The following is an 18609-nucleotide window of genomic DNA, read 5'->3' on the forward strand; positions in this document are numbered from 1 at the left end:
CTTTTGGGAGGAACACTGTACATAAAGAAAACAGTGTTCTTAACAAAAAACAGTTCCTTCCTCTTTTGGGGAAGACCTAGACCAAAAAAAAAAAAATGGATGCACAGTTATAGTGGGCAAGACCTCTAGCTGGCTCCACTCTGCCATAAGCCTTTTATGGATTTCAAGTCAGTCTATGACATCAGTAAGTGACACTACAGTAATATGTGATAGGTGAAGCATTGTCCAAAACAGCAGTATGACCTGTGCTATGACTTGTAAGCCTCTCCTGGTTCTCAACACTCATCCTGGGAGAAACTGGGAGCAAATATGTTTGGTTCTAAAGCATATATAATATGTGGAAGATTCCTCAACCCTACATATAGATAAACTGGGTTCATTCCAGGGAATTTTCTACAAATCACTTTTTGGCTCATGCCCTAAGCTCAAGATCTTCCCTTAAAAACTCAGAATTTGTTTTATTTTCTCCCAACCCAGGGTCAACCATGGGAAGATCAAAATATAGCTTTTGCCTAGGTATCTATAGACATAGTTAAAAAGTCTTCAGATTCCATGGAAATACTTATTCTAATAATTTAAATTGAGTATGATTCTTATTTTTCCTTAAGAAAAAATACAGGGGTGGCTAGGTGGCACAGTGAGTAAGAATGCCAGTCCCAGAGTCAGGAGACCTGGGTTCAGTTCCAGCCTCGGATACTTAACACACACAAAAAACAACTGGCCATGTAACCTTGAGCAAGTTACTTAACCCCAATTGCTTTTAAAAAGAAAAGAGAGAAAGAATACAGTATATAACCTATATCAGATTGTTTGCTGTCATGGGGGGGTGAGGGGAGGGGAAAGAAGAATTTCATTTCTGTATTAGGTGCTGGTCTTCTGTAGCACCTCTTCTGGCTTGGTTCTCATTATAGGGGCAGCTGGTGGAACAGTAGATAGAGTGAGGGGCATGGAGTCAGGAAAACCTGAGCTCAAATCTAGACTCACATACTTACTAGCCATGTGACCCTGGGAAAGTCATTTAACTACTGTTTGCCTTAGTTTCCTCAACTTAGAATGGAGATTAACGACAGCACTTCCCTGCTCCCTCCCTCCCCCGAGTTGCTATGAGGATCAAATGACATTATATTTGAAATGCACTTAGCACAGAGCCTAGCACACATTGGTACTTTCTAGAGGCTTCTTTCATTCCTTTCGATGCAGATACTATCTTCAGACCCCGCTCTTTCAGAGACACCACTACGAGCTCTAATGGACATAACTGTCCACACTGGACACACCAGCTCTCCCAATCTTTGGAAATTCACAAGGTCTTCATCTGGTCTCTAGGAGAGGGGAGACGGTCAATCAACTCAATTAGCCCACTGCTAGAATGATCAGCTCCAGGACTGGCTTGCTGTCTAAGGTCTCTCCCAGGCAGACTATGAGGCTAGTCATGCCCCATAGGACATGACTGATTCTCATCACCCAATTTCTATTTTTTTTTCACATAAACTCTTGTCTATCCATGTCTCTTCCACCTTGTACAGCTGATATTTTTTTAACCCAAAGTAATATTTTATATTCATCCCTGATAAATTTCATCTTGTTCTGTTTGGCACTTTGGATTCTGACCATTATACCTGATCATTTTGTATCCTGTTCCATACATGTGAGCTGTACCTCCCTCCTTCACATCATCCACAAATCTCATAATCATGCCATCAATGCCTTCATGCAGTCATTAAAAAAAAAAAAAGTTGTCAGATGCTAGTCCCATATTATCCCTCTCCTATTTGCCTCAATTCCTCAAAGACCATCTACCATGTCTCAGCAATGGGATCCACAATGCCCTGCAGTTCACCAGGATCTATTGATTTGAACACTTTGAGAGCAGCTTGGGGCTCTCATATAAATCTCTTCACTTATCTTAAGTGTCAATTCAGCTGTGGACCATTTTTACTTGGTCTTTCCCCATCTCAAGAAAATTCTCTTTGACAAATGAAACATGCAGAATAGATCAGTGGTTCCAAGCTTTTTCTGCCCCACGCCCTGGACCTCACTCTTCCTTCCTCTTCCTCCAACACTGCCATAAATTAATGGCTTGCAGATGGTCACTATGGTAACCATAATGACAGTACCAGGCCCTCACAACCACCCTCTGAGAAAAAAGATCCTATTGACTTCATTATCTCCATTGAACAGCTCAGGGACAGCAGCACATTGGATCCCTGATTTAGACCTGGAAGGGACCTTACAGACCATGCAATCCAAACCCCTTATTTACAGATGAACTGAGGCTCAGAAAGGTCAGGTCACTTGCCCCCAGGTCACATAGCTAGTAGGTGCTAACAATCAGTGAGCATTTATTAAGCACCTACTATGGGCAATGGACTGTGCTACTCCCTGGGGATGTAAAGAAAGTAGAAGAGAATCCCTGTTCTCTAGGGTTCTAAGCCAGTGCCCAGTACCCTACCAACTTCCCCACACTGCCTCTCCTCCCACCCAAGCTCCCACAGCTAGTATCAAAGGTGGGATCAGAAGCCACACCTCCATTCCCAGGTCCAGCGCTCATTTCCCATGCTTCCCTGGCTCCTGAACATCAATACCTTTCAGATAAAAGTGAGGGAGTTTAGGCCAGAATGAGCCAAGTAATTGTTCCCATTCCCCAATTCCAGCAATGTTTGTTGTCAGCAACACGGAATAAAATGGGTCACTTTGCAATTCTGGGCAACAGGTTCCTGTGTATGGCTTGGACAAAAGATATGGAAATGTTTGTTTAGGGAACAGTAAGATCCAATGGGAAATGGGTCCAACACACTCTTCATTTCCATCTCATTGGGATCCAGCCTAAGAAGGCTCAAACATCCAGCTGCAGACTTTATACAATGCACCAGGCCCAAGCAATCTGCACACAGGAGCTCTTGCTGTTCCCCCCAAGTGGAAGCCAGGAGGCCTCAGCAGCCAGATCCAGGCCTTGGGAGTCATCTCCCAAAACGGCTCTTCACCTGGATGGGGGCTTGGCTTCTTTGTCCTGTGGGGCATTTTTATTGACTATTGACTATCTTCTAGGCATCCAGTTACATTCTATGTCTGAGTCAATACAAAGAGAAAGTTCCCCTGTTCTCACTCCTTTTACACTTAGGAATTTTCCACTTCACATTCTATTGGCCATCCATCATTTCTTAATTATGTAACTATGGACATGGGTCTTCACAATCCAAGGAATTAAAGAATTTCACTGGCAATCCAGGGTCTTGGACACTGGACCTGGCTCAACCACTGACCAACTGGGTGGCCTCATCCAAGTCACTGACCCACTCTGAGCTTTCTCCAGTTCATTTTACAGTTGAGGAAACTGAGGCAAAGAGGGTTAAAACAGCTATACAGCTGGTGACTCTGAGGCCAGATTTAAGCTCAGGAAGATGAGTCTTCCTGCCTCCATGCTGGTGCTCTGGGCACTATAGCCACCTAGCTGCCCTTAGGGGGCAGCGCTGGGCTTGGCAAATAGGTACTTAATTGAGATTTGTTGATTGATTCTTAGATTCACTTCTATTTTACCCTTTTCTCCTCTATCACTTCCCGCAAAAATCCTTAAGTTAAGTGCAGGTGAGCTTAATACAGGGCACTTGATTCAAACAATAATAACATTTCTGTCATTTCATACTGTTGGTTATATGACCTTGGGCAAGTCAGTTACCACTCAGACAGCTCTGCAAGACTCTAAGTTATCCATGTTTAAGGTGAATTGGTGAAGGGGGTTTCCTCACTGGAAGCTCCCCACATATTGAAATCACAAATCTAGATACACATACACTCCAAAAAAGGCCAGTTAGAATTTGTGATGAGCAAAAAGAGTCAAAGAACCCTCATTTCTATGATGAAGAAACAGGAAACTGAGAAAGATAATCGAACAGTGATAGTCATACAACTTCTGAATGTCAATGTTCCATGGTCTCCTGGTTCCAACTATGGCCAGTGCTCCTTCATTATAACAGTCTGTTTAAGTAAAATTAACCTATTTGTTTTCCCCCTTTCATAACCTCAGATCTCCCACCTCTGCCCTTCTGTCCCCATGCCTGGAATGCTATTCCTCCCCAGCTTCACCTCAGAACCCCTCACTCCCTTCAAAGCCCAGCTCAGGTATTACCTGCCCCTTTCCCGACCCTCTCAATCATTAGGGCTTGGCTCTTTTCCTCTAGAAGGCAGATGAGACAAGCAGCACTTATTAAACACTTATCACAAACCAGGTCCTATATCAAGTGCTGGGTATACAAATAGAAGGAAAAAGAAAGATAGTCCCTGCCCTCAAGGAGCTTATATTCTAATGGAGAAAGATGACTCATAAAAGAGGAATGGGAAGAGAATGGCTTCAAAATCCAAAGCTCTATGTGGAAGGGATGAAAGTCTGGCTGGCCTGGGTCCATCCCCAAAATGGATTCGAATACTGAATGATTTCAGATTAGTTTTCATCTACTTCGCATTTACTTCTTTGTATTTCTGTTTTATATCCCTTTCCAGTAGAAGGTAAGCTCCCCAAGGGCAGGAACCATTTCTTTTATTTTTCTCCAGAATTTTGTTGTAGTCTTATTTTTATTGTCATCTTATTTTACTATATTTATTATTTATTGCATTTTGTTTATAAAACTATTTCGGTTTCCTATCACATTCATTTCTGAACATATCCATTGAATATATCGATCGATCAGTATTTACTAAGCTCCATCTAGCGTGTGCCAGGCACTGTGCTGGGGCTGCCAAGAGATGCAGAAGGCAGTCCCTTCCCTCAAGGAGCTCACAGGCTAATGGGAGACCACATGCAAACCAATGCATACAAAACAAGCTGTTTACAGCATAAATAGGGAATAATGAAGACAGGACAGTGAACCAGCTCTTAGAACAAGAATTTAAAAGGAAAGAAGCAAAAAGCCTCTCAATAAACTTGACCATCTAGGCAACATATGCAGGATTCTGCAGCCACAGGCACCCACGTCTGCATGGATTTCTTTCATTTCTTTTCATTTTTTAAAAAATTGGGTCTTCTCAGCCCCTTCTCAGCACATGCAGTGCCCAGCACATGTTGTTGGGTGCTGATTCTACATGACCCCATAGACAGTGTCCATGGGGTATTCTTGGCAAAGATGCCAGAGTGGTTTGCCACTGCTTTGTCCAGTGCGTCTCCATTTTACAGATGAGGAAGTGAAGCAAATAGGGGATAAGTGACTTGCCACACAGCTAGTAGGTGTCTGAGGTCAAATTTGAATTTAGATCTTCCTGACTCCAGGCCAGGTGCTCTCTCCACTGAACCACCTAGCTGCCCTGCCTAGCTCACAGTACATTCGTAATAAGTATCAAATTGTTGGAATGAATGGACTAAAGCCATAGGTGTGTGCAGCACAGTTCATTATGCTGTGCCCTTGGAGAATTTTTTTTAAGGTGAACATTTATTACTTAATTATAAATCGTACTGTTTTTATTCATCAAAAGGAAGAAAACAAAACTTAAATAAATTTGTTTTTAATTAACAATAAAAATTTCCTTAATAAATACAAATTTTCCAGTGGACTCTATTCATCAAACCATTCCCCTTATCCTAAAATACAGAACAGTCTTTCCAAGACTTTCCTTTTAAAATTTTAAATTTTAACTTGCTTTTAAAGGAAATCATTCAGTCAATGGGGAAGAAATGTCCCCCTGATTTTTCCCTGATCCAACTGCAGCTGATGGGAGCCCTAGGAATCAGCATGGACCTCCTGGGGATGGGAAGGAGGACTGCAGACAGCTGTGTGGAGCCAGCAAGAACTGGGCTCTTCTACTAGAACAAGAGAGGAAGTACCATGGAGTACTGAAAGAAAAGAAAGACCAAGTCGTTCCATATGTTCCCTTTTTCCTTCTACATCGATGTGAGGAAGCCACAGAGGGAAGGTGAATGGGTAAGTGGAGGAAGTGAGCAGGATTGTGCTGTAGCACCTGGGCTTCCCCAGAGGCTTGCCAAGCTTCCCCTAACTCTGGTGGGTAGAGGTCCCTGGGAGCCCCACCCATCATGGTGAGAAAGCTGCTAGGGCATTAGGATGTGCCAGGCTACAATGGACACACCCCATGCAGCTGACTATAGGAGAAACATAACTGTCATCATAATACACTTTGATCCTCGGGAACACATGCTGTTAGGCATGGAGCGCTCTGGATCTGCTGCCGACTTAAGTAAAATTAAGTTAATAAAACTTCGAGGAAGCCCCAAATTTGGATGAAAAGGCAGCCACAAGGAATCCAAGGCCAGTGAATTCCCAGCTTCCTCCCATCACAGGCTAAATTATGGTCGGTAGGAAGGCAAATGGGCAGCCAGGAAGATCTATCTCCTAGATGGAAAGGTTCAGGCTGGCCAAAGCCGTTCTTCATTAGAGTCAGACACCAAACTCTGTTATTTATCTCCAATCCTACCGGGCAGCCTGATTAGCTGTGCTCAGTCTTCCACCGAGCACCCCTAAATTCTGAGGCTCCTGGCCCTGTCTCTGGCCAGAGGTTTGTCAGAAAGAGGAAAGGAAAGGACCTTGAGCAATGCCTGCTGGTTGCATTGGGCCGATGAGCTAGCCGACGCTCCAGAGATCACCAGGCCCCTTCCCAGTTTATCACCCTCATCTCCTTATCTTGGCTTTGCCAGAAGAGCCACTACAAAGGAAGATCAAGGGGAACCAAGGCTCTTAAAAGGCATCTGGACTTGAAAAGTGTCCCTATCTAATCCCCACACACACAGTCTTCGTTTTAGTGATAAAGGGATCGCAGAGTAATCCAGTCTCCAAACAAAAGGCTTTAATACCCTGTAGGAATGAGATCCCCTCAGCTTGACAGGGCCATCACTTTATTTCATCCAGACAAGTTTCTCCAAGTAGAGCAAGGGTCATGAAGCATTTTGCTGGGGGTCTCAGACTGGATAATAAGTTAGCATTTATACAGGGCTTTAAAATGCTCAAAAGGCTTTACAAATATGATCTAATTTTATCCTTGCAAGAGCCCTGGGAGGTAGGTGCTATTATTATTCTCACTTTACAGATGAGGAAACTGAGGAAGAGGTTAAGTGACTTGTCCAGGGTCATACAGGTAGTAAGTGTGTGAGGCATATTTTGAACTCAGGTCTTCCCGACTCTAGGCAAGGTGCTGGACAGAGTCTTAAGAGAATGAAAGAATGGATAGATGAATGAAGAATGAATGAATGAAGTCCTTGTTCCTGGCTCAGACACCGTGAGGTTTACATCTCAGGAATCAGTGTTATCCACATGTCATTTACCAGTAACTTCAGTACAAGTCTTCCTTCCTATTCTGTTAGAGGTCACCTCTTCATTATGCAGTAGTGTGGTGACACCTGGTGGACATAAAAGATGGCCATCAAAGCCAGGATTAGGAGTTTCAATGGCTCCCTCATCCTCCATTCCCGACCTCCTCCCCTGATCACAAAGAAACACAAGATGCCTTTGGCCCTTGGTAGGGGTCTGTAGCACTGGCAAAGTTGTGGGAAAGTCCCATGTGGGACTGAGAATCCCACCATTTGTAGACTGGCTAAAACATGGAATTTGCTGTTGGAATTCTAAACGTGAAATTCTTGTCCATTGACCAACAAATGGAAATTTGGCAGAGAAAAGGCTCCTAACAAATATCTGGTGCATCGATTTAGGGACAATGTCGCAGCATGGACAAAGCATTAGACTTGGGAGTCAGGAAGACCTAGGTTCAAGTCTTCCCTCCAATACTTATGAGCCCTGTGACACTGGACAAGACACACAGCCTCTCTGAACTTCAGTTACTAGGACCTACTTCATGGGATTTCTATTTTCTATTTTCAACTTGTGCTGGGCCCTGTCCACCAAGGCATTGCCATGGAAACCCTGGGGAAGGTAGGTGCCAGACAGAGGCTCAGTGGATTGGCCCAGGACTTCCCAAGTTCCAAGGGCTTTGTCCTTGCCCTTGGTTGGGTTTCTGGGAAGGACAAAATGCTTTGCTTCAGTTGACAGAGAAACCATGGCACATGGCTGCAGAAAAAACCATCCCAGGTGGCAGCAGGAGAAGCCAAGCAGAACTGATGAAAGCCAGCGCCAGCATGGGCAGAATGATGTCCAAGATCAGGGAAATAAGGGAGCCATTCAGACTTTGTTATGAAGACAGGACTAAGCCTGAATTATTCACCCAGACAAGAGCCAGCAGGAGCAGAGACCATAACCTGCAGTCCCCAGGACGGTGAGAAACAACTCCTTCCTGCTCTTTCCCTCTCTGGCCACAGGAAGAAGCACATTCTTGGCTGATGGAACCCTTGCCACTGACTTCCAGCTTTCTCGGTTGCCTTCCTCAGCTTTAAATAAGTTTCTGGCAGAGTGGAGAGGAAGAAGTTTCCATTTCTATAATAATTTCACTTTCATATCTAAGCTGTCTAAAATGTTTATATAAATCCTAGGGCCATCAATACTGATGCAACTTGGTTATTATCTATGTAGGCTGAAAAGGGATATTGTTCTGTTAAAGACATGAGACAAGGTTGATTGGCCATGATCTGGTAAGACAGCGAGAGAGGAAAGGAGAGAGAGAGAGACAGAGACAGAGAGACAGAGACAGAGAGACAGAGAGAGAGAGACAGAGAGAGAGACAGAGACAGAGAGAGACAGAGAGACAGAGAGAGACAGAGACAGAGACAGAGACAGAGACAGAGACAGAGAAGGGAAGGTGAAAGGGAAAGAGGAGGGGAGTGGAGAGAGGAAGAAGTGTCTTATGAGGTCCACATGAGCCCAAAGATATCTGATGCAAATAGAACATGTTCTCTTAGGCTGCAAAGCCTCAGTCCAGAAGGGAAGGAGAGTTTCCTGACCACACCATTCATCAGGGCTGGAAGGCTTCCAAGTACCCACTAGCTCTAGAAGAACTAGGGGTTCTGGGAGCTATCAGCACTTGAAGGTAGAAAGCCCCTGTCCCTTGTTCATAAATTTGGTCACAAAATTCTACTGATCAATCCCCTTCCCATACTTCCACCTCTTTGATTGGTCTCACCAAAAAGGATCTGGGAGAATTCCTCCTTTTAACTGTGACTTCCTTCTGTTTCCTGGTTTTGTTTACAATGAGAATGTCAATACTAAGAAGATTCCTTTCTTTGGGGAGCATGTTCATTCATTGGTAATTAAGCAGCTAAGTTCATATTTACAGAAGTTCTAACATCTCAGATTCTTATCACACTCTGATCCCTTTTGTTTTATGTTGATACTATCACTTTAGAAGTGGAAACTGCCAAATAGGACTGAGGGCATCTTTGTGCATTGATTTGTTTGGCTTCCCAAGGCCGAGGGAATATATCCCCAAATGGCCAGCCAGCCTACTGGTGGTGACCATCTCTATTCTTACTAAGGTTGGTCCTCAGAAAGCAGACACATTATGTTGCCAAGACCAAACTAAGACTAATTTTTTGTAGGTGTAGATTTTTTTTTTGGTAGCAGGAAAAAAAGACCTATAACTGAAAGCAAAGTGGGTGCTCTTCAACTGGGAAATGGCTGGGGGAAAAAAAAACCCTGAGGTATATAAATGTAAGGGAATATCATTGTGATTTAAAGAATGGAAAATATGAAGAATTCAGAGAAATGGGAGATTTGTATGAGCTGAAGTGAGCAGAAACAAGAGAACAATCTACAAGATACAAATGAAAATAACCCTAACAGACATCAAAACTCAGATCAATGCCCTGACCAACCTCCACTCCAGAGGAGTTCAGATCAATCAGTCACTAAGCATTGATAAGGCATTTTCTATGTGGTAGTCACTGGCAATCCAAAAACAAAAATGAAATAGTCCCTGCCCTAAAGAAACATTTCTCTCTCCATTTACTTGAAAAAGGTGGATTAGGGGCGGCCAGGTAGCACAGCGAGTAAGAGAACTGGCTCCAGTGTTAGGATGACCTGGGGATCAAATCTGGCCTCCAATACTCAGCACCAAACCAAGAAATAACTGGCCATGTAACCTTGAGCAAGTTACTTAACCCCGATTGCTTAAAAAAAAAAAAGTGGATTAAAATTTACCAGATGTGGTCAAGGTGTCTGTTTTGGTGACCTGGATTTCTTTGTGACAATCTTTATTGCAAAGTAGAGTTCTGTGGGAGTACTGGGAAATGTTGGCAACATAAAAAGCATCAATAACACATTTTAATTTGAAAAACATAAAATGAGGATGTTTAATTAGAAGATCTATAGGGTGCATTCCATCTCTAAACTTACAAAGTAGTGAACTGTTCCCAAAAGCTTTCACAAGATTGTGTTGAGAGCAAATGATTCTATTTTGGGGAGGTTCTTATATATGAGAGAGAGAGAGAATTAAGAATCAACTTAATTCCAATTCCTTTAGCTGTTCACCCAAATTTCCTGTCTTCATGCCCCCAGAAGCTGTGGGTCCATGTTCCTAAAGTCAAGTGTTCAATACCCAATGTTTTGGCCATGGTGTGGGTCGTGTTTCTGCACTATTATCCACTGAAACAGCAACTGTGATTACCCCCTGAGACAGCAGTGGCTGACTTTCTTTCATAGAAAGCCTGAAACACCAGCCTCTTCCTATTATGCAGCCATTTCCATGACTCACAGCAAATGGATTCAAAGAATCTTCTGATCAGTTTAATTCTATTGTACCCACTATGGTCAGTGTCTATTTTGCTCTCTAGAAGACAGAAAAAGAAAATCTGGTCTTGAAATCAGATGTTCTGAACAGAGACTCCTCATTCAAATCCCCTCACCTCAGGGTTCCTCAGTCTCCTTACATCTCATGAACTACTTCTCCACCCCCAGGTCAACTACACACAAGAAGGTCATACCCTTCATCTTCCCATCACCCACAAATGCACCACTTCCATGTTCATGAATGATGGAACTCCCTTATCTGATCAATCTGTTGTCATTCCACCTCTCCCTCTTCCATCTCTTGCAATCTAAAGCCCTGTTCTTTGTCCTATCTGTACTTCTAATCCCTCACCCACTCAGTTCTTTCCCAAGTCATAACTCCTCAACTGGCTATACTCTCCTCTCTTCTCCATCTTGACCACTAGTAAGCCAGCATAACTCTACACTGTCCTCTTCTCTCAAGTCCTTTGTTGTATCATCCCATTGCCAACCTTGCCAACCCTGGATTACTACAATCTCCTGCCCTCACTCCTCCTCACATGCTGATGAATGAAGATGGAGAAAATCACACTGACTAGGGCCACTACCAATTTGTGCTCCATAATCTCCACTGGGTCTTCACTATAGCAAGGAAATCCTTTTAAACTTCTCTAATTGATTCATTATCCCATTTCCTATGGAGGATTTCCCAAATTTTCTTACCCCTTCCAAATTTCCCATGGTCTCCTCTCACCCCATCTTCTCAGCTGAGAACCTTGCCTCATAGTTCAGGGGATATCACCATCATCATCATAATCAATGACTATGAGGGTAAAAAAAAGTTGTTCTTAACTTTTGGTGGACCAATGGCATCCATAGGAAATTGGGGACCACAATTCTGGGTGTGATGATGGGCCAGGGCCAGCCGAGTCTATTTGTTGAAATCTCATTATTTTTAAGGATACATTGTTTTGACATAACATCTTCAAAAATATACTCCACAATGTATACTCTTCCAGAAATGCTTACATAAAATCACACAATAAGATGACTGTGGCTGAAAGTCCAGATCACTTTCCATGTTTAAATTTTTATCTTATTAATAGAAAGGAAAGGATATGTGCATTAGTGAGAATCCCTTCTAAAGAATCCCCACTGAATGGTCCTTCAGGATCTGCTAGAAAACCTCCAGTGGTGGAGAACTCACCACTTCCCAAGGCAGTTCACTCTTGGAATCCCTAGGACAGAAAATCCAAGTAAAGACATCCTCTCCAAGCCCTCTTTGCACAATGGAGTTATCCAGCGCTGGTGGCATATCAACAGAGGACCACAATGGATAACCACAGGTATAAATGAAGCCTATTGAGTATCCACCATTTAGAAACAATTAGGTGGCACAGGGGATAGAGCATTGGGCCTGGAGTCTTGAAGACCTGAGTTCAAATCCAGCCTCAGAGACTTATAAACTATGTGACTTTGACCAAATCACCTAACCTCAGTTTCTTCAACTATAAAGCAGAGATAATAATTGCACCCTGTCTCCCAGGGTTGTTGTGAAGATCAAAATGAGATAATATTTGTAAAGCATTTGGCATGGTGCCTAGCAGTACCTGTGCTATATAAATTCTAGCTTTCATAATTCTTGCTCATTCTTTGGAACTGTTATCAGTCAAGGTTCTAGGCTAAGATCGCTACATCAGATTTTTCTTTCAAGTACTCAAAAACTGTAAGCAGTCTAATCTTTCCCTCTCCTTCACTTTTAATAATTCTTGACGTAATCCTTCCAAATTTGAAAAAGCCAGACCTAACCTAACTCAAACCCCAAACCCTATAAACCAAGATTGCCTCTACATCTATGTGAGTGCCGGTGGGTGGGTCTAATTTTCCATGGCCGATCTACCAGTTTCTTCAATAACAAGATACTCAAAAGAATAAGTCCATAAGACTTATTGTTGTATGAGTATCAGAGAATCACAGATTTAGAGCTGGAAAGAACCTTAGGAAACAGTAGGGGAATGACTTAGAATCATATATTCAGAATTGGAAGGAACTTTAGAAGCTACCCAACCATTCAACACTCTGATTTTACAGTTGAAGAAACTGAAGCCCAGATCCAAATCCAGATCTTCTTCCACATGAAATCGAACCCCCAAATATCCCAATCAGGACAGTTGTCCCCGGGTCAGGAAGACCCAGCATGTGTCAGCACTGCTGCCATGATACAAGGGTATTATAGAATGATTCCATGGGATTATTGTATATAAGAGAAATTCACCAGATTATTCACCAGATTTGTATCATAGCCTTACAAGTTATCTCCCCTCCCCCAACACATTTTTTGGGCTGCTTGTCTCTTTCAAGAGTCTTCAGGGATTAATGGCACCCACTGCCTTTGAAATCAGGCTGTTTTCAATTTAACTACATTCAGCAACCTGTAAATCAGTGCCACCGAGACCCTCATCAGGAGATCTCTTTCAGATTCTGAATGTTTTGCAGGTGGTTTTGTAGAGAGCTGTGTGGCACAGATGCCCCAAAACCTTTGATGAGACATAAGTAGAAAAACATCAAAAGTCAGCTGCCTTTTGTGCGAAATATATGAAAGTCAAAATGAGCTAACAGCATCACATCAGGAAATGGATTATAACTAATGGACAGAAACTAAGGAGGAGACAGATTTGTTTGCTCCTAGTGGGAAATCAGAGCTACACAAAAGAAAGACAGTATAATCTAGGAATTATTGATGAAGTCTTAAGAAACCCTATAATCTTTAGGAAGTGGTGGGGGAATAGGGTGGGAAGGATGCTTCCTAAAGCTTCATAGGAAGATCTTATGTGAATCCTAATATCATAAAGTCATCAAGAATCAAAACATTATATTCAGTGAAATATTCATTTCAAAATGAGACATATTCTAAATTTTGACTTCATTCTTCCTCTGCTGAAGCCAGCATTTGGGTGGAGTTCAGCCCAGTGACCTCTCCATGTTGATTAACTCAAACAGGGATTTCAGAGCACAATTTCCCCTGAGGACATTGCATACAAATCTTAGATGTACTGTTGTAGCTATCTCTTTTGAGTAAGAGTTGGACTAAAGGGCTGCTGTGATCCCTCCCAACTCTCAAACTCTTCGATTCTGTCATCTTCACATTTTCTCATAGAGTTCCAACTCCAAGGTCACCCCATTGGAAAAGTCATTTTGTGTTCATACTTTTCTAGGCAAATCTCTAAGGAGGTGCAGAGTAGGTGCCAATAGGCTTTGATGGATGGAGTTTCCTCATCAAGAATTCTCGATAGCAATGAAACCTTATCTGTTCCAAAACCCAAAGTAACAATGAGCATTTAAATGGCATTTTAAGATTTGCAAATCTCTTTATAAATATTATCTCCCTTGAGAGAGATTGTATTGTTGTTCAGTCATTTTAAGTTGTGTCTGACTCTGCGTGACCCCATTTGGGGTTTTCTTGGCAAAGATACTGGAACAGTTTGTCCTTTCTGTATTCAACTTATTTTACAGATGGAGAACTGGAGGCAAATAGGGTTAAGTGACTTGCTCAAGGTCATACAGCTAGTAAATGTCTTAGACCAGATTTAAACATGTGTTTTCCTGACTCCAAGCCCAGCACTCTACCCACTGCACCATCCAAAACTGAGGCAGGCAGAGGTTTAAGTGATTTTCCCAAGGCCACACAACTGGTAAGTGACTAGGGCAGAATTTGAAATCAGGCCTTCTAGATTCTATGTCCAACATTTTATTCACTAGGCCACCTAGTTGCCTCAATTTTACAAACACAAAGAAAATAAGGGAATCATCTAAGTGACTGTAGCAGCAAGCACCCCAAGCGTCCTCAGGGTTTGCTGCCAACACAGATTCTTGGATCTGCTTTGATAAAGGAAAGCAACTCAAAATGGGTTAACAAGCTTACTTTAATCAGTCAAATATGTATCATTTACCTAGTTCAGGAGAAAGAGGTCAGCACCCCGAACTTCAGAATATACAGACAGAATTATCAAGACAGAAACAGATCAAGTAGACAGATTTCAAACTGTCCAACCATTACATCCATACCCAATCAACATCTGGGTTTCAACATCTGGGTTTCAAAGCCGGGGACAATGGCTTCCCAGAATCCATATCAAATCACAGAACACTTCTCAAAGTGAGAGTGAGCCCCAAAACAAATCTACACATCAGGGCTTATATAGCCTTCTCCTGGCTCAGAGAATGTAACAACCTTATTGACCCACTGGCCAATCAAAAAGTATCTACTGAAAAACAAGCCTCCCACCCCAGGCTTCAGGTGCACTTTAGCCTAGGGGCAGGGAAGATCTTCCAAATTTACATTCCCATTACAGTGACTTGACCCCAAAAGAATCATATGAAAATCTGAACACAGTGGAGATTGAGAGTTAAACAAGAACATGAATCCCAGAAAGCTTCCAACTAGACTAACGAAAGCATTCCAGTGAATAAATAGTTCATCTTGGTAAAGCCAGGTGAGATTTCAATCATTTCTGTTACTTTATAACATCCATTGAAGATGCTCTGCCCCACAAAACACAGACCCAAATGTCCCAAACTGACTGGCTACCTTAGCTAGTGAGAATGTTGTGCTATGGGTGTACATTCAACTTTGTGGCCCCAAGGGCCAGTTTGTCTGTCTGCCATTTCATTTGCTTTGGTGGCTATGGCTAAGAAAGACCTAAAAAAGAAGAGTCAAAATTTACTCTATTTGTAGAGCACATGATGGTTTATTTAGAAAACCTCAGAGAATCCATAGATTCTGCAATGAGTGGGAGCTTTTGTAAAGTAGTCAGGTAATAGTACCTCCCTCAACCCCAATTCATAATCCATGTCATGGGAAGGGGGGACCAAAATAAGGGAAAGTCAGAGTGATGAATAATACAGACTCTGAATCTCCCAAGATCACTAGAGTAGCTGTAAACCTGGAAAGAAGCTGGAAAGTCTGCCTTGCAGCCTGTGGTGATCCCAGACCCCTTAGGCATCCCAGACAGATGAACATAACTGCTCTTATGAAGTGAAGAAATCAGCCCTATTTGAAGCCATTGGGATGATCCACTTGACTTGGAAGAAAGCTACAAGTCAGTCACTCCACCACCTTCCTTCCAAATGGAGCATGGGGAATGGATGAGCTCCCTGCTGTAGGACACGGGGCTTCAGTGGTCCTTGATCCACACCTCAGCTGGGTCTTGGAGGCCTCTGATCACAGCTGTGCTCTCTGATGCACCAGGCAGAAAGACTTAAAAAAAAAAGGAAAGGAGTCTATAGTGTTTGGTCTAGCTTCTCTTCTTCTAACAGAATTTAGAAGATTCGTATCAGCTGCAGACAAACTAGGGTAGACTCCAGCTCCTGGACCTCTCATAGCTCAATTTCTCAAAGCTCTCAAGATCAAAGCCATCAACAACACTCCTTCATCTAAGAAGAGGAAAGAGACAGAAAATGGCCACACTGCCCACGGGCACACATTGGTCCTGTTGAGAAGAATCGGCCACTGATGTCACCTCTCTCCACCAAGAGGCTTACAGTGATCCTTTCCTTGATAATCACCAGGGGGGGGAAAGAAGGAAAGAAAGATCCAGTTTGTCTGGTTAATACCTTTTTTAAAAATGGACACTCAGTTTTAGCAGCCAACCAAAAGTCTTTTCTTTATCACTGACAGGAGATGGCTATGGTATACCTATGTATGCTCTGAAGAGGAAAAGCATTTTGCATTCCATGCCATTGCATAGATCTGGAAGTCATCTTCCCAATCCTTTCCCACCCAGATGTGTTGGCAGCAGGCAGAGACTGCCCATGCTCCCAGGCCTGGGCCCTCATTATATTATTTCTTTTCCCTTTGAGACTGGCTCTCCTCACTTTTCCAATCTGAAAGTACAGAAACCACTCCTGGATCTCACCCCATTATTGACTGGCAGCAGAGCTTGGACACTGACCAAGACCAGTTTGTCCCTTCTTAGGCAGCCTGGTGACCCTCTCCTCCCAAGGGTTCACCGTATTTGTGCTAAGCTTAGTGAAGACATTCAAACAATTTAGGGCCCAGTTCAAGTGATCCAGCAGCTTCCACCTCCCCAAAAGTGACACTACAGGCCAGGCCCCTCATTACATTTCAAACAGATCTCCTCTATCCCACCTCTTCCCAAGGAGGCAGCAAGGTACCTTGAGTAAAAGCCCAATGCCAAAAGAGAACGTCTCTGCAGTTTCACACTTTGGAAAGAATTATAAATCTGAGGGATGACAAGTGGCAGTTTTCAGAACACTTTATAACATCAGCTAGCATGAGGGAGTTTCACCGCAACCCTGTGTGGTACATACTTTGACTATTCCCATTTTGCAGATGAGAAAATGGAGGCTTGCTGCCCAAGATCATGTAGAATATTCCAAGGCAAGATTAAAACTCAAGCCCTCTTGACTTCAAAGACAACCTCCTATGTGCTCTGACATGCTGTCAACCTAACCAGGGTGAAATAATTCTGTTACTGGTGAAAGAGAACATCTTTTTTTGGAGTTTTGTCCATGTTAAAAATCTGTAAATGCAGTTAACTTTATTCATTCCCAACCCATCCTTCAAGATCCAACTCAAAGGCCACATCTTCCTAGAAGCCTTCCCTGAATTGTCCAGCTACAAGTGACTTTGTTTTCCCTCATCGATCAATCCCCATACATTCTTTAAGCACTCACTACACAGCTCAGCTGGAGCAGGCACCACGAGGTGCTGAGAGGCTGGTCAGACACTGAAGATGCCAATGTCACCCACTGCATCCTGGGCCATCACCAGTCATCTTCACACTTGTCTTGCCACTGGACTTGATGACTCTGGAAGGCAGAGTGAGGCTGAGGCCCTTGTGCCACACAGCCTCCCTTAAATCCATTTCACTAGTGAGTGATTGGTCCTCCAGCTACACTTCAGGTGCCGTGTGGAGCAGGTGGACCCAAAGACACATGTTCCTCTTACGAACCTGGGGGAAGAACCTGCTTAGAACTTAGGTGCAGCCATGTCTAGGATGCGCCTTTCATTGATACAGAGCATCCCAAAAGCCTTGGTGGAGCTCTGAGTGACCAAAGCTGCACCAAGACTTTGGGGACGTCTTGTATCTATCTTTCTGTGTCTGTAGTTTATCTTCTACTAGAATATAAGTTTCTTGGGGCAGGGATCCATGTCCTTAGACACATTAGGCTCTTAAATGCTTTTGACTGGATGAATTAGTTCATTTATTCATTCATTTGATATGATGTGGTTTAATAACAACACTGAATGACTGGATTGACAGGATTTTTCACAGAGGGAGGCTCCTTGTACATTCCACAGAGTGCTAGGTGGCTCCGTAGGTAAAGCTCCAAGGCTGAAGTCAGGAAGACCCGAGTTCCAATCCTGTCTCAGATACTTTCCAGCTGTGTGATGCTGGGCAAGTCACTGAAACTCTGTTTGCTTCAGTTTCTTCAACTCTAAAGTAGGGGTCATAATAGCAACCACCCCCCAGGGCTGTTGGGAGGGTCAGAGGAGGTCATGCATATAAAGACTTTATCGGGGCAGGGCTTGGCATGTAGTAGGTGCTTCCTAAATGCATGATCTCTTCCACATTTCACTTCTGAATGCAATGCTAAAGTAGAACAATTTCATATTAGATAGGACCAAATGTTTCAACAGTGCTTTTAAATCCAGAATAAAAAACAAGAAAATTACCTAGAAGTGGTTTTTAATCTCTTTTTAGGATCACATAGCTTGGAGAAGGAAAAGGATAGGAAGGAAGGAAGGAAGGAAGGAAGGAAGGAAGGAAGGAAGGAAGGAAGGAAGGAAGGAAGGAAGGAAGGAAGGAAGGAAGGAAGGAAGGAAGGAAGGAATGGAAGGAAGGAATGGAAGGAAGGAATGGAGTAAAGAGAAAAGAGGGGAAAGGAAAGGGGAGGAGAGGAGAAGAGAGGAAAAAGGAGAGGAGAGGAGAGGAAAGAAAGGAAAGGAGAGGACAGGGAAGGAAAGGAAAGGAAAGGAAAGGAAAGGAAAGGAAAG

The 18609-nt window shown here is 43.0% G+C and overlaps 1 long non-coding RNA gene across 1 annotated transcript in view; it reads right to left on the minus strand.

Moving 5' to 3' along the window:
* Nucleotides 1–5303: 5303 nt before the first annotated feature.
* The window catches only part of LOC138158243 (uncharacterized), a 47629-nt gene continuing 34323 nt past the window's right edge, over nt 5304–18609 (minus strand). The window contains exon 3 of the long non-coding RNA XR_011167600.1: nt 5304–7336. This is a non-coding gene — a long non-coding RNA (uncharacterized lncRNA). The remainder of the gene's footprint in view (nt 7337–18609) is intronic.

The sequence above is a fragment of the Petaurus breviceps genome, unplaced genomic scaffold (assembly GCF_028583685.1).
Source record: "Petaurus breviceps papuanus isolate PSGF00001 unplaced genomic scaffold, PetGlider_PUasm1.0 174, whole genome shotgun sequence".
Taxonomy (NCBI): domain Eukaryota; kingdom Metazoa; phylum Chordata; class Mammalia; order Diprotodontia; family Petauridae; genus Petaurus; species Petaurus breviceps.